The sequence below is a fragment of the Capsicum annuum genome, chromosome 4, assembly GCF_002878395.1.
Source record: "Capsicum annuum cultivar UCD-10X-F1 chromosome 4, UCD10Xv1.1, whole genome shotgun sequence".
NCBI lineage: Eukaryota > Viridiplantae > Streptophyta > Magnoliopsida > Solanales > Solanaceae > Capsicum > Capsicum annuum.
Genome location: NC_061114.1, coordinates 85,212,814 through 85,227,393, shown reverse-complemented (window position 1 = coordinate 85,227,393; position 14,580 = coordinate 85,212,814). Strand labels below are relative to the sequence as shown.

General features: G+C 37.3%; 1 long non-coding RNA gene across 2 annotated transcripts in view; it reads right to left on the bottom strand.

Moving 5' to 3' along the window:
* The window catches only part of LOC107867867, a 36,561-nt gene that overhangs the window by 17,482 nt on the left and 4,499 nt on the right, over positions 1 to 14,580 (bottom strand). The window contains exon 5 of one of the 2 annotated variants that reach the window (XR_007054988.1): positions 7,482 to 7,737. The exons of the other annotated variant lie outside the window; for it this stretch is intronic. This is a non-coding gene — a long non-coding RNA (uncharacterized LOC107867867). Of the gene's footprint in view, positions 1 to 7,481; positions 7,738 to 14,580 lie in introns of those variants that run through there. 2 annotated transcript variants of the gene reach the window in all.

Sequence of the window (14,580 nt, the reverse complement as noted above, 5' to 3'; positions counted from 1 at the left end):
TCCAAGATGCTTTCTTGGATAGATTCTTTCCTCTTGAGTTATGGGAAGCTAAGATAGAGGAGTTTATGAATTTGAGACAAGGCTCCATGTCGGTTAAGGAGTATTGTCTTAAGTTTAATCAGCTATCAAAGTACGCTCCTAATATGATGGCTGACTCGAGGACTAGTATGAGCAAGTTTCTAACTGGGGTGTCGAGTTATGTGGTGAAAGAATGTAGATCTGCTATGATTAACAGAGAGATTGATCTTCCTAGGTTAATGATTCATGCCCAACAGATTGAGTCAGACAAGATAAAGGAAAGAGAAAGAGTAAGAGGGATTAAGAGAGTCAGATCGGAGCAACAGGGGTTTGGTCAAACTAAATTCTCTGGAGGGAGTCGCCATCAATTTCAGAGACGTCCATTTATACCTGCGCCTTCCTCATCTAGTGCTCCTATATATCAAGGTAGGCAGGAGCTCGGGAATAGGTCGGTACCTTCCAGGTCTCAGGATAGTATAAGCAACCAGCCTCATCCTCTTTTGTGTGCTAAGTGTGGTAAAGACCATTTTTGGGAGTGTTATATGGGGCAGCGAGGCTGTTTTGGTTATGGCAAGTTGGTCCACATACTTAGAAACTGCCTGTATGCCAGACAGTGGAGTCCTGATGCCCGTCCCCAGAGTTAGGCTACCAGTGCCCCGCTTCCCGTAGCCCGTCCAGTTCCGCCTTAGGGTGCTTTATCTAGTATTGCTGGCGGTCAACACCAAAATCATTTCTATACTATACCACCTCGTCAGGAGCAGGAGGACTCTCCCGATATTGTCACTGGTATGCTCCATGTTTTCCATTTTGATGTCTATGTATTGATGGATCCCGGTTCAAGTTTCTCTTATGTGACACCTTTGGTTGCTGTAAACTTTAAAATGAATCCTGAATTGATTTCTAAACCTATTCTGGTTTCTACCCCGATAGGAGAGTCTGTTAATACTAAGCGAGTATATAAGAAGTCTCCCATCACTGTCCTTTATTAGGTTACGTATGCTGATTTGATGGAGCTAGATATGGTTGATTTTGACATCATTCTGGGTTACATATGCTTCACTCGTGCTATGCATCTATAGATTTTCATGCTCGAGTGGTTAAGTTTCAATCTTTTGATGAGCCTATTTTCGAATGGTCCGGGAATTCTGTGACTCCTAAAGGACGTTTTATATCCTATCTCAAAGCTAGGAAGTTGATTTCCAAGGGTTGATTTTATCATCTGGTTCAGGTTAAAGACACTAAGTCTGAAACCCCGACCATTTAGTCGATTAGTGTTGTTGACTAGTTTTTTAATGTTTTTTTGGAAGATCTTCCTGGAGTACCTCCCGATAGAGAGATAGAATTCGGGATTGACCTTCTTCCCGATACTTAGCCTATTTCTATTACTCTGTATCGTATGGCTCCTGCTGAACTTAAGGAGTCAAAAGAGCAACTCAAAGATCTCCTAGATAAGGATTTCATAAGGCCTAGTGCGTCTCCTTAGGGTGCACCTGTTCTATTTGTGCGGAAGAAAGACGGTACCTTGCGTATATACGTTGATTACCATCAACTTAACAAAGTAACTACTAAGAACAAGTACCTCCTTCCTCGAATTGATGACTTGTTTGATCAGCTGCAAGGTGCTAGCTATTTTTTGAAAATAGACCTTAGATCCGGTTATCACCAACTCAAGGTTAGGGAATGTGATATTCCTAAGACAACCTTACGAACTCGTTATGGTCATTTTAAATTCCTAGTGATGTCTTTTGGGTTAACAAATGCTCCTGCGACTTTCATGGATCTTATGAACCGAGTATTTAATCAGTATTTGGATTTATTTGTTATCGTGTTCATAGATGACATTCTTGTTTACCCCCGAAGTGAGGTCGATCATGCAGACCATCTCCGAATTATGCTGGAAACTCTTAGGGCTCATCAATTGTTTGCCAAGTTTAGCAAATGTGAGTTTTGGCTAAGGTCCGTAGATTTCTTGGGTCATGTTGTTTCTTCTGAAGGTATTATTGTTGATCCTCAAAAGATAGAGGCTATAAAGAGTTGGCCTGGACCTATTTCTCTCTCTAATATTCGAAGTTTCTTGGGTCTAGCTGGTTAGTATCATCATTTTGTTGAAGGGTTTTCTTCTATTGCGTCTCCTATGACCCGTTTGACCCAAAAGAAAGTGAAGTTTCTGTGGTCAGAATCTTGTGAGAAGTGTTTTCAGGAGTTAAAGACTCGACTCACTTCAGCCCCTGTGTTGACTTTGTCGAATGGTGTTGATGGTTTTGTAGTTTATTGTGATGCTTCCAGAGTGGGTTTGGGTTGTGTTTTAATGCATAAAGGTAAGGTTATAGCCTATGCTTCTAGACAGTTAAAGCCTCATGAGAAGAATTATCCTACTCATGACCTTGAATTAGCTATTGTGGTCTTTGCTTTGAAAATCTGGAGACATTATTTGTATGGTGTGCACGTAGATGTCTTCACGAATCATAAAAGCTTGCAGTATGTGTTCACCTAGAAAGAGGTCAACCTTAGGCAGAGACGGAGGTTAGAGCTATTGAAGGATTATGATATGAGTGTCTTGTATCATCCGGGCAAGGCCAATGTAGTGGCGGATACCCGTAGTCAGAAGTCTATGGGTAGTGTAGCGCATGTAGAAAATGATAAGAAAGAGTTAGCCCGTGAGGTGCATCGCTTGGCTAGGTTGGAAGTTAGGTTGTTTGGTGATGCTGAGGGTAGCATAGGAGTTCAAAATGGTTCCGAGTCCTCTTTAGTTTCGGAAGTGAAGGAGAAGCAAGACAAGGATCCTACCTTGGTTAGGTTAAAATAATTCGTTAAAGACCAAAAGGTAGAGGTTTTCTCCCAAGGGGGAGATGGCGTGTTGAGATTTCAAGATAGACTTTGTGTTCCGAATATTGATAACTTGAGGCAGAGAATTATGGCGGAAGCACATGGCACGCAATATTCCATTCATCCCGGTGCTACTAAGATGTATCATGATTTGCGGGAAATTTATTGGTGGAACGGTATGAAGAGGAACATAGCAGAATTTGTGTCAAAATGTTCTACATGTCAACGAGTTAAGATAGAACACCAAAGGCCCAGTGGTGTGATGCAAAAGTTTAGCATTCCTACTTAGAAGTGGGAAGAAGTGAATATGGATTTCGTGGTTGGTTTACCTTCTTCTCGTCTCCATCATGATTTGATTTAGGTTGTAGTAGATCGGTTAACGAAATTAGCTAATTTCTTGCCAGTGCATTCATCTTTTACAGCTGAAGACTATGCTAAACTGTATATTCGGGAACTCGTCATACTTCATGGAGTCCCTTTGGCTATTATTTTTGACAGAGGTACTCAGTTTACTTCTCAGTTTTGGAAATCTTTTCAAAAGGGTCTCAGTACCCAAGTCCGTTTAAGTTATGCTTTCCATCCTCAAACCGATGGTCAAGCTGAACGAACCATTCAGACTTTAGAAGATATATTGAGAGCTTGTGTGCTTGACTTTAAAGGTAGTTGGGATGAGCACTTTCCATTATTTGAGTTTGCTTACAATAACAGCTTTTATGCTACTATTGGAATGGCCCCGTTTGAAGCTCTTTACGGGAAGAGGTGTAGATCGCCCATAGGTTGGTTTGAAGTTGATGAAGCTGCTGTGACTGGACCTGATGCTGTGTTTGAAGCTATGGAAAAAGTTAGGTTGATTCAAGAACGATTGAAAACCGCTCAAAGTCGTCAGAAGTCATACACGGATGTGAGGAGAAAAGATCTTGAGTTTAATATTAATGATTTGGTTATCTAATGGTTTCACCCATGAAAGGGGTGAAAAGGTTTGGAAAGAAAGGGAAACTTAGTCCCCATTACGTTGTACCTTATAGGATTCTAAGTCGTGTTAGGAAGGTAGCTTATGAGGTTGATTTGCCCGCGGAGTTGTCTAATGTTCACCCAGTTTTCCATGTATCCATGTTTAAGCGATGTATTGGTAACTCAATTGTAATTGAACCTTCCGAGGATTTGGATATCCAGAATAATCTTTCATTTGAGGAATTTCCAGTTGAGATTCTAGATTTTCAAGTTCGGAAGCTAAGAAGCAAGGAAGTTCCTTTAGTTAAAGTGTTTTGGTGAAATCAATCCGTCAAGGGTGCGACATGGGAGGTAGAAGCGTAAATGCGTACCAAATACCCTCATCTTTTCTCTATGAATCCGGAACGTGTCGAAGGTATCATTCTCTTTTGATTTGATCCTTGTTACTATACTTATCTTAGCTTGTGTGTTTTCTTAAATATCGGAAATCTAGTGTGAAACATATATTTTGAGCAAGTAGTTTCGATCGATATCCTCATTTTGCATAGTATTCCTGACTTACTCATCGACATTCGAGGATGAATGTTTCCAAGGGGGGATGATGTAATACCCCGAGAAATTTTTTGTTGAAATTTTGTGCGTAAATGTGTTGGGTTCTATCTTCTAGAATGAATTACAAATTTTTCGTGCGGAATGTCTTAGATTATGACCCACCATTGCGTAGAGTATCAAATAAGATTTCCAACGATATGTGAATCATCCAAAACAGACACACGAACGACGAGTTATGAACATTCCGATCGAACCATGAATAGTAGTGAACAGTAAAACGTGCAGAAAAAAGTACTGAGGCCTGGCATATTTTTGCTCCAACTTTAAATGATCATAACTCCTTGTACATAATGATCTGGATGATTTACTATATATCAATGGAAAGCTATGCGAGTCCTCTTTCCAATGAAATTGGTTTCATCCAATTTGTCTATCGGAGCAAAAAGTTATGGTCGATCTACTTCAGTCTATCAAAAGTGAATTTTTGGGTCAACTTCAAACAATCATAACTCCTCGTACACAATGATCTGGGTGAGATACTATATATCAACGGAAAGATATGAGAGTCCTCTTTCTAATAAAATTGGTTTCATCCAATTTGGATATCAGAGTAAAACGTTATGGTTGATCTACTTCAGACTATCAAAATAGTCCACCAAAGGATAAATTCTAGAAGTATTTGATTTTTTAAGGGCATTTTGGTCATTATGCCTTCACTTCATGGACAAAAACATTGAAAGAACTAAACCCTAGGTCCATTTTGAGCTTCAAATATCTTCCAATTTCACCGTAGAAATTCAAATTTGATCCGATAATCAAGCTCATCAGCTCGAGACCTTCGAGGAGCAACCCTTATTTGTGTGAACAGGATTCCATAATCAAGAGGTCAATTTCAAGGTATGTGGGTTTTTGAACAAGATTATCCTTTCGATCTTGTGCCCGAAATTTTATTTACTTATGTTGATATAAGATTTTACATGTTTTTCCATGGATTGAAAATATGATTTTATAGCTCATATTGTTATCCATGAAATATGGAATTTTGTAAAATGGTACATATATGATTTTGAAATGGAATTGTGTCCAAAATTACTTGGTTATGAATATACAATGATTTGAATTATTAAACCTTGATTTATACAATTATAGCATTACTTCCTTATTATGACTTGATAATTGTTATCGAGAATTATGTATCCCTACTATTGGTTATTGTTTCAAGTGTCTTTAAAATGTGAGTTGGATTGTGAATTGAGGCGTGTTGATGTTGAAGTTGAAGGGTTATGATGAGCCTTGGCATTGTTTTGGTGTTATTGATGTTGTGGTGGTTTAAAAAGGTGATACGTTTCGATGTTGGAAAATATTCTTGATTTGAGTCGAGTTAGGGATCCATAAATGATTATTTACTAATTTGAGAAAGATACATGATTTCGGTCATCATTATTGACCCTTGAGATGTTTTGAAGTGGAATCCCTAATGCATTCTGAGCTTGTCAGGGAGTAGTACTTAGCACCGAGAGGGAAATTTGGTATTTCCCTAAACCTATGTGCCATCGTAGGGTTGTTTGATGATGATATTATTGTCTAGAGAGCCCAATTGTGATTATTTCAATTTTAAGGTCGTACTCCCTGGCAAAGAGTATGACGCTCCTGTCAACGGGGGTTTCAAATGTTGGTATTCCACATAGTTCACGTGGGGTTGTCAGTTATAGGAAACTCCCCTGTCCATAAGAATCATGTTTATTGAAATACTGAGTCACTCCTAGTTTTGATATGGTAAGTCAAACTGCCTATGATGATCTATAATGATTTATGAGGCTTTTCTCCTGCATTTCCTATCTAAGGTGTTATGAGTTGCATGACTCAATGTCACTCAAGCCGGGGGTGTCATTATGGTCCGTATGTACATTTTTACGAAATTTATGATATTATTTATATTTTGCATGTGCCCCCACATACTCAGTACGTATCTTGTGCTGACCCACATATTTCTCTATGGGCTATATTCTTACCATAATGTAGGTTCAGGTACTCAGCCGCAGCCGCGACAGTAATATCCGAGTGTCGTATCTATGTTTCTTTAGTGGTGAGTCCTCATGGTTCGAGGACCAAGTTTCTAGTTTTGGTGTTGTTGTTTTGTGATCCCTTTGGTCTGTTGAGTCAGTTGGGGGTTTGTCCCAATGGCTCGTTGATTTTGCTGTGTAGAGGCTATGTCAGACTAGTGTATTATTGGGTTGGTGTGTGTATAGACATTCCATATATGTACAGTCTAATGATATTCCGTGCCATGTACGATATAATATGATATGTACTTATATACATATCCTTAGCGTAGCGTGTATGTTGTTGTGTTGGAACCCAAGGGTAGTATTTTGGCTTAAAGGGTTAGCTTGAGGCTACGTGTAGCTTTGGGCACCGTGTAGCATCTCGGGATGATATTTCGGGGCATTACACATATCTACTCCCGTGGGTGATTCTTTAGTAGTGAATCAAGTTTTTAGATCATGTTTTTGTGACTGTTAGAGATGTTTATACTAATATTGATCTTATCATTCTAGATATGGTGGATTTTGATGTGATTTTGGGCATGGACTAGTTATCCCACTATTATGTGGTCATGAATTATTTTGCCAAAATCGTTACCTTAGCCATGCCAGACGTACCCTCAGTCATATGGTAGGGAGCGGTTAGCCATGAGCCAACGGAGATTATTTCTAGTGTTCATGCTAAGAGGCTTATTTCAAGGGGTTGTGAGTCTTATCTCACTTATATTTGTGATACTAGTATGGAGAGTCCATCGTTTGACTCTATTCCTGTAGTTTGTGAGTTTCCTGATGTGTTCCCTATCGACTTGCCTGGTATTTCCATTGTCCATGAGATTGAGTTTGTTATTGATCTCGAGCCTGATAACCAACCTATTTCTATGGCACCTTACTATATGGCTCCTGCCGAGCTTAAGGAGCTAAATTTTTAGTTTCAGGATATTCTTTATCACAACTCGAGCCAAAGCCCTGGCTGCGATGAGCATCTCGATGAAGGCCCGAGCGCCCATTTCTATCTTCCAATCATGCACAGCATCATACTATAAGTAAAAACAGAAAAAAAAATAGATAAACGGAATCATGGTCATTTTCTGAGTTCAACTGAACAATATTGAATTTATTTCATAAACATTCTAAACCACATGAGAACTAGTATGCGAAATCTCAAATAATTTGAAAGCTAACATCTGTCTAAATACTGGGACAAGGCCCCCAGTCGGACAATGAAACAATATGTAATAGTAATGTCCAACAACCAAGGCCTTCCAGAATAAATGAGGCTTACCAACTGCAAACTTTGGACAATCAGTCTACTACTTAGCGGGACCCCGGGACTGTGCCTTAGATCCTAAAATATAGGAGGTCAATAGAGATGTACTGGTATGCATAGCAATTCAAAATAATGTACTTTTAGACAACATAAGTGAGAGTAATTCATAAAACAGCTTACATACGATATAGGAAAACACATGGGCATACTTAAAAGACTTTGAAATCACAACTCACTCTTTATCTTACTTCTAAGCTAGGTAGTACACCCTGCAATTCTACAATCCCATGGACTATATGGAATCCGCCTTTGACTCGGCGGCCAAGCCCCCAACCCAAGTTTGCTGCAAGAGTTGGAGTTTCTAATTCTAATACGCCACAGGGCACTAGGCCAACATATAATCCCTCTTTTGGGAAATAATAACCCATATCGGTAAAACATAATTTCAGGAAATGAGTTTTCTAGGTTCATGCCTTCTTTGGGTAACCACCTATCTCTTTTTAAGCCCATTTTTAATTCTTTCTAAATATGCATCATTCTAAACTTCAAAATTTGGAAATCTACAGGAAACTCTGCTTTCTATTCTATTTTGTGCTATCATGGCATTATCTGTTTTGGTATCTTCATACCAAGACTTGCAAGTCATATGTCTAAACCATATAGTATCATGTTACAATCCCTTCATTCAAAACAAAGTGTTTGGACCACCAAATCATTCAAATAGTACAAGAAAATTTGTATATCGAAGTACATAAAAACATATGTAAAGATTCTCTCTTTCAATTCTTAAACATGTGGTGGTCATTTACTTCATAGCAAACCATGAAATTCTTTCAATAATCATCTTTAATATTTACCAACAAGAAATATCCCTCTCTTTAATTAACAACCAACATAAAATTCATAATTGATAGTAAAACCCTTGATTCATGCTTTAAGATATGCAATTGAGTAATTCATGACTTGTCAATCAAGAAATAACCTCATGAGAGGGAAACTCATTATTCATGCTCTCAATTTATATTTTTCAAAACATCAAACATATACATATATATATACATAAAAAAATTCAAATGGGAAGGCCTCAAGATCAAAGCATTGTCATCAAAAGGATTCACCATGCATGTGTTATGGTAAATTCAAATCCTTCATAAATATATGAATTATCAATATTCAAAACATTATTAAAAAAGATTTCACCATGCCCATGTAGTTTAGGAAAACCCCATGTAACTTAGATTACTTAGTTTGAGGAATAGGACCCGAATCTTGATTTGCTTCTTGGAAATCTTGAACTTAAAAATAGATTCTTGATCTTTGGGAGGGAAGTTTAGGGCTTTGTTTTGAGAGGATTTTGAGTAATTTTTGGGTATATTATGCCCTAATAATGTCTTTATAAGCTTCTAACACAACTTGGTGTTAGTGAAAAAGTCTAAAATGCCCTTCGAAATTAAATTTTTCAGCAAAATCCCCCTTTTGGAGCTCACCATGTCGCGGTGTAATCGCGGTAGCTTACTAGTCCTGAGAAAAATGATCATAACTTTTTGCTCGGGTATTGGATTAAGGCGAAATTGATATAGTTGGAAAGCTAACTCAATTTTGGCAATTTGGTAGGTTTTGAGTTGAAAAATTCCATGTACATAAAAAGTTATAGACGTTCAAATTTGACCCCTGTAGAATTAAATACCAAACTTCAGATGATTAAAAGGCTCTTAGCTCAAATTTGATCTAAGTGACTTCCATGAATATTTTTCACCTCATAATCACTTAACACACTAGGATAAAGATCATGACACATGAATTTAAATATGAGTCATGGGATTAGAGTTTACACACGGAGAAATGACAATTCAATTTCTAGTTTAAAAATATGGGGTGTTACATTCTTGATAAGAGTTTTATTAGATCGAGTATGCATCATTGGAGAGCTCTTATGTTGTTTGTGAAGACGAAAATATTCCATGCGTATGCGTATTGATTATAGGCAACTTAATAAGGTAACAATGAAGAACCATTCTCCAATACCTCGCATTGATTATTTTTTGACCAACTTCAGGGTGCGACAGTGTTTTCTAAGATTGATTTGAGATCGGGTTACCATCGGATGAGGATTCAGGCTGAGTATATCCCGAAGACAGCTTTTATAACCCATCATGATCATTATGAGTTCCTAGTGATGATTTTTAGGTTGATTAATGTCCCAGCCGCATTTATAGATTTGATGAAATGAGTATTCAGGCTTTATTTAGATTCTTTTGTGATTGTGTTTATCGATGATATCCTTGTGTATTTGAGAAGTAGATGGGAGCATGTGCAGCATTTGAGGATCGTGCTCTAAATTGAGAGATCATGTGTTTTTTGCCAACTTTTCCAAGTGTGAGTTTTGTCTTGAGTCAGTGACATTCCTTGGTCATATGGTGTCTAAGGAAGGTACTATGGTAGACCCAACTAAGTTGAGGAAATTCGTGATTGGGCTAGACCTACATCTCCGACTGAGGTTCGTACCTTTATTGGATTGATCGATTATTATAAATGGTTCGTCGAGGGTTTTGCTACTATTTCAGTGCCTATGACTAGATTGACTATGAAGGAGGTTAATTTTTTATGGTTCGTGAGTGTAAGTTGAGCTTTGGGAAGCTCAAGGATTTTCTCACTTCAGCTCCTGATTTAGCTTTTCATATTGAGGGTGAGGGATTCACCGTGTTTAGTGATGCTTTTGGTGTTTGTCTAGGTTGTGTATTGATGTACAAGGTGGTGTTTGTCTAGGTTGTGTATTGATGTAGCAGGGTCATATTTTTTCATATGGTTTTAGACAACTTAAGGTGTACGAGCGCAACTACCCCACTCATGATTCAAAGTGTACAGCGGTAGTTTTTGCGCTCAAGATTTGGAGGCATTATCTTTACGGTGTGCATTATGAGATTTGTACTGATCATGATAGTCTTCGGTATCTTATGACCCAGAGGGATCTTAATGCTAGACAACGTAGATAGATGGATTTGTTTAAGGATTATGATATTTCTATCATGTATCATCCGGGAAATAAAAATATGGTAGCAGATGCCTTGAGTTGAAAGGCAGTAAGTATGGGTAGCTTGGCTCGCATTTTAGTTTCTTAGAGGCCATTGGTACAGGACATTCAGTCCTTAGCCAACTTAATGTTTCACCTTGATATTTTAGACCCTAGGAGGATTCTTGCTACTGTTGAGGCAAGGTCATCATTATTTGAGCAGATTCAAGATCGTCAATTTGAGAATAGTAAGATTTGTTTCCTTCGTGATCAGGTGTTGAATGGTGAGTCCTAGAGGAACACCATAGATTGATGGTTTTTTGAGATTTGATGGCCATATTTCTATTCTGAGGATCGATGACTTGATTCAATTGATTTTGCATGAGGCTCACAACTCTAGATATTCCATTCATCCCTGCACAGCTAAGATGTATAGATATTTGAGACAATATTATTGGTGGAGTGGTATGAAGAGAGATATGGTATACTTTGTAGCTCGTTGCCTGTGTTGCCGCAGGTAAAAGTTGAGTATCAGCGACCAGGTCGTTTGACTCATAGATTGCTAATTCTTGAGTGGAAATAGGAACGGATTACCATGGATTGTGTTCTTGGTTTAACATGTACTTCCTGTGGTTCCGATGGAATTTTGGTCATTATAGATTATTTGACCAAGTTAACATATTTTATTGCTATCTAAATGTCCTTTAGAGCTGAGAGATTAGCCCATATTTATATTTGGGAGATAGTTCATTTGCATGGTATGCCTATTTCTATTATTTCAGACTAGAGTTTTGTGTTCACTTCAAGTTTTCGGAGAGAATTTCAGGAGAATTTGGGCACTCAGGTGGATCTTAGTACAATTTTTTATCCACAAACAGATGGTCAATTGGAGCAGACTATTCAAGTGTTTGAGGATATGCTCCGATCCTGTGTTATGGATTTTAGGGCCTGGGGAAGGAGCACTTATCCTTGGCAGATTTATAATAACAATTATCATTCGAGTATTGGGATGGCGCCTTTTGAGGCTTTGTATGGTAGGAGATATCGTTCTTCAGTTGGATGGTTTGAGACTTTTGAGGTTAGGCCTCATAGTATAGATCCGCTTCGGGAGTCATTGGATAGAGTCAGAGTGATTCAAGATAGGTTAAGAGTGACTCAAAGTAGGCAGAAGGCCTATGCAGATCGTAGGCTTCGTGCCTTGAGATTTGGAGTAGGTGGTCGTGTATTTCTTCGTGTGCCGCCCGTGAAAGGTGTGATAAGGTTCAGGAGGAAAGGTAAGCTCAGCCCTAGATATATTGGAACTTTTGAGATTCTTTGCGCAATTAGTGGGGTGGCTTATGAGTTAGCTTTACTTCTAAATTTTGCCGTTGTTTATCCATTTTTCCATGTCTCTATGTTGCGGCGATACATTCCTTACCCGTCATATCCTTAGATGGGACTCATACCTGTTGGACGAGCGTTTTACCTTTGTAGAGGAGCCGGTGCTTATTTTGGCTAGTGATGTTAGGCATAATTAACCTAGTTGCTCATATTTAGGTGAATTTCCTATCTTAGGTTTAATTGGGGCTTGTTAACATCTAAAATTAGATATTAGACACTTTAAGCCTAGTTCGGGTAGAAATTTGCCTAAAAGAGAACTTGAGGATAAGAAGTGGAGTCTTAATCCACTTTAGGCCATAACACATGCTAGCTTTGGTAAATCCGTTTATGCCTATTAAACTCTTAGAAATGTGTATAGTGGTAAAATTAAGAAATCTTGATGCATGATGGTCATGTTGGTTAAGTGAGGGTTGACGCTTATAGATTTTGTTATTATTTATGTTATTGATGATACCACCCATGATATTGATTTTATATATATATATATATATATATATATATATATATATATATTATACATCCTTGTTGAGTTCGGAAAATGATTATGCTATTGATTATATTTATTCGTTCAAGTTTGGCTATTGATTATATTTACCGGTTCGAGTTCGGCCATTAATTATATTTACCTTTTCGAGTTCGGCTATTGATTATATTTATCGGTTCGAGTCCAGATAGACATACTATACTATGATGCTATACTTTCTATGATTAACAATATTGGGATGTGAGATTTAAGGTAGCATTTTGGCTAAGTTGGAAAATGAGAGAATGGTTATAATGTAGCATGACATAATGAACTCTAGTGGTAAAATGATTAGTGGATAAATGATGACTAGAGGCTATGTGATGACTAGTGATTGAATGAACTAGTTAATAAGAGATAGTTAGCTAATGAATGGTGATTAGTGAGTAACGATAATAAGGTTATTGAATGATGATAACATTATGGGAAGTGGGTACATTGTGAATTATTGGTAAATTATGGGACGATGGTTAAATGACAATGAAGGTTAATTATAATGTTGGTTGTTTGATTTATTCTATTCTTCAGTGTGCTCTCCAAGCATATAGGAATCCGTGACGAGTTATTTACTTTTGTGTATCAATTGGCGTATGGGAGCCAATTTTGTAGTGTGTGATTTTTTGTGTGAAATTATGTTACATTATGTTATTTTTTAGGTTATTTAGTTATTATGCGCAGCGGTATTGGAGATGATTCAGGTTCGTTTCTGTACCCTGACAAAATTGTTATTTTGCAATTTTGTATTTTATCATACTTATATCATGATTTATCTCAGTCGGCCGATGATGCCTACTGGGTACCTATTATTTTGATACTCATACTACACTTATGTACCTTTTTTATGCAGATCTGAGTACTAGTTGCCAGTTGATCGAGGTTTGTGCGGTGATTAATTTTCGGAGATAGGGTGAGCTCTTAGAGTTCCAGTCACCCTTTTCCATCTATCTTTTACATTAAGTATAGGCTTAAGTCATCGCCAGGCACCTAAAATTGTCCCAAAAATTCACTTAGACCCCTCAACTAAGGCTTGTACCTATCAAGCCCCTAACCCACCTGAATTTGATCCAATCAGGCCTTTTTTGCCTATGTGGCACTCCCTGTGTTGTCCACTCAATAGGGGCGTATGAGGTACGTTTTTTTTTTTAATAAATAACGAATGAAAACATGCCAAGTGGCACCAAGGGCCCAAAAAAATTCTAATAAAATAAAACTATTTTAAAAAAAGGCTCCCCCACCCCACCCAATTCGATACCCCCCATCCCCTCTTCATCTTCTTTCCCACTCTTCTTCCTCATTTTTTTTCTTAAACTTAATTTACCTTCCACTTTTTCTACTTTTCCTCTTTTTTTTGTTCTTAGTTTTGAATTTATCATTGAATTCGATTTAAATTTTTTTATTTTTAGTTCGATCTTATTCTTAATTCTTTTCCGCCATTAGTTTACCGAAAAAAATAAAATTTTGCCGGATTGTTTGCCGAAAAAAATTAAACTTTGCCAATTTACCTCCCATTTTTTCTACTTTTTCTCCTTTTTTGTTCTTAGTTTTGAATTTATCTTTGAATTCGATTTTAATTTTTTTCATTCTTAGTTCGATCTTATTCTTAATTCTTTTCCGCCATTAGTTTGCCCAAAAAAATGGAGTTTGCAGGAAAAAATAAAACTTTTTCGAAAAAAATGAAACTTTGACGGAAAAATGTAAATTCATTTTTCCTCAAATCAACAAAAATGTAAATTTAATTCAATTTACAAAATTATAAATTTAATTCAATTTACAAAATTATAAATTTAATTCAACAAAATTGTAAAGAAGATGAGGGTGGGGGGAGGGGAGAGGGGGGAGTAGGGGGGTTTATTTAAAAAAAAAAATAATTTTTTTTAATTATAATTTAATTAGCTATTAAATATTTTTTAATTAATTTTGAATTCAATGTCAAGTGTCATCGTTTAATTCGTCGTTTGTGCCACGTCATGCGAGTGTAACACACTCTCTTTGTATCTTTTGCTGATTG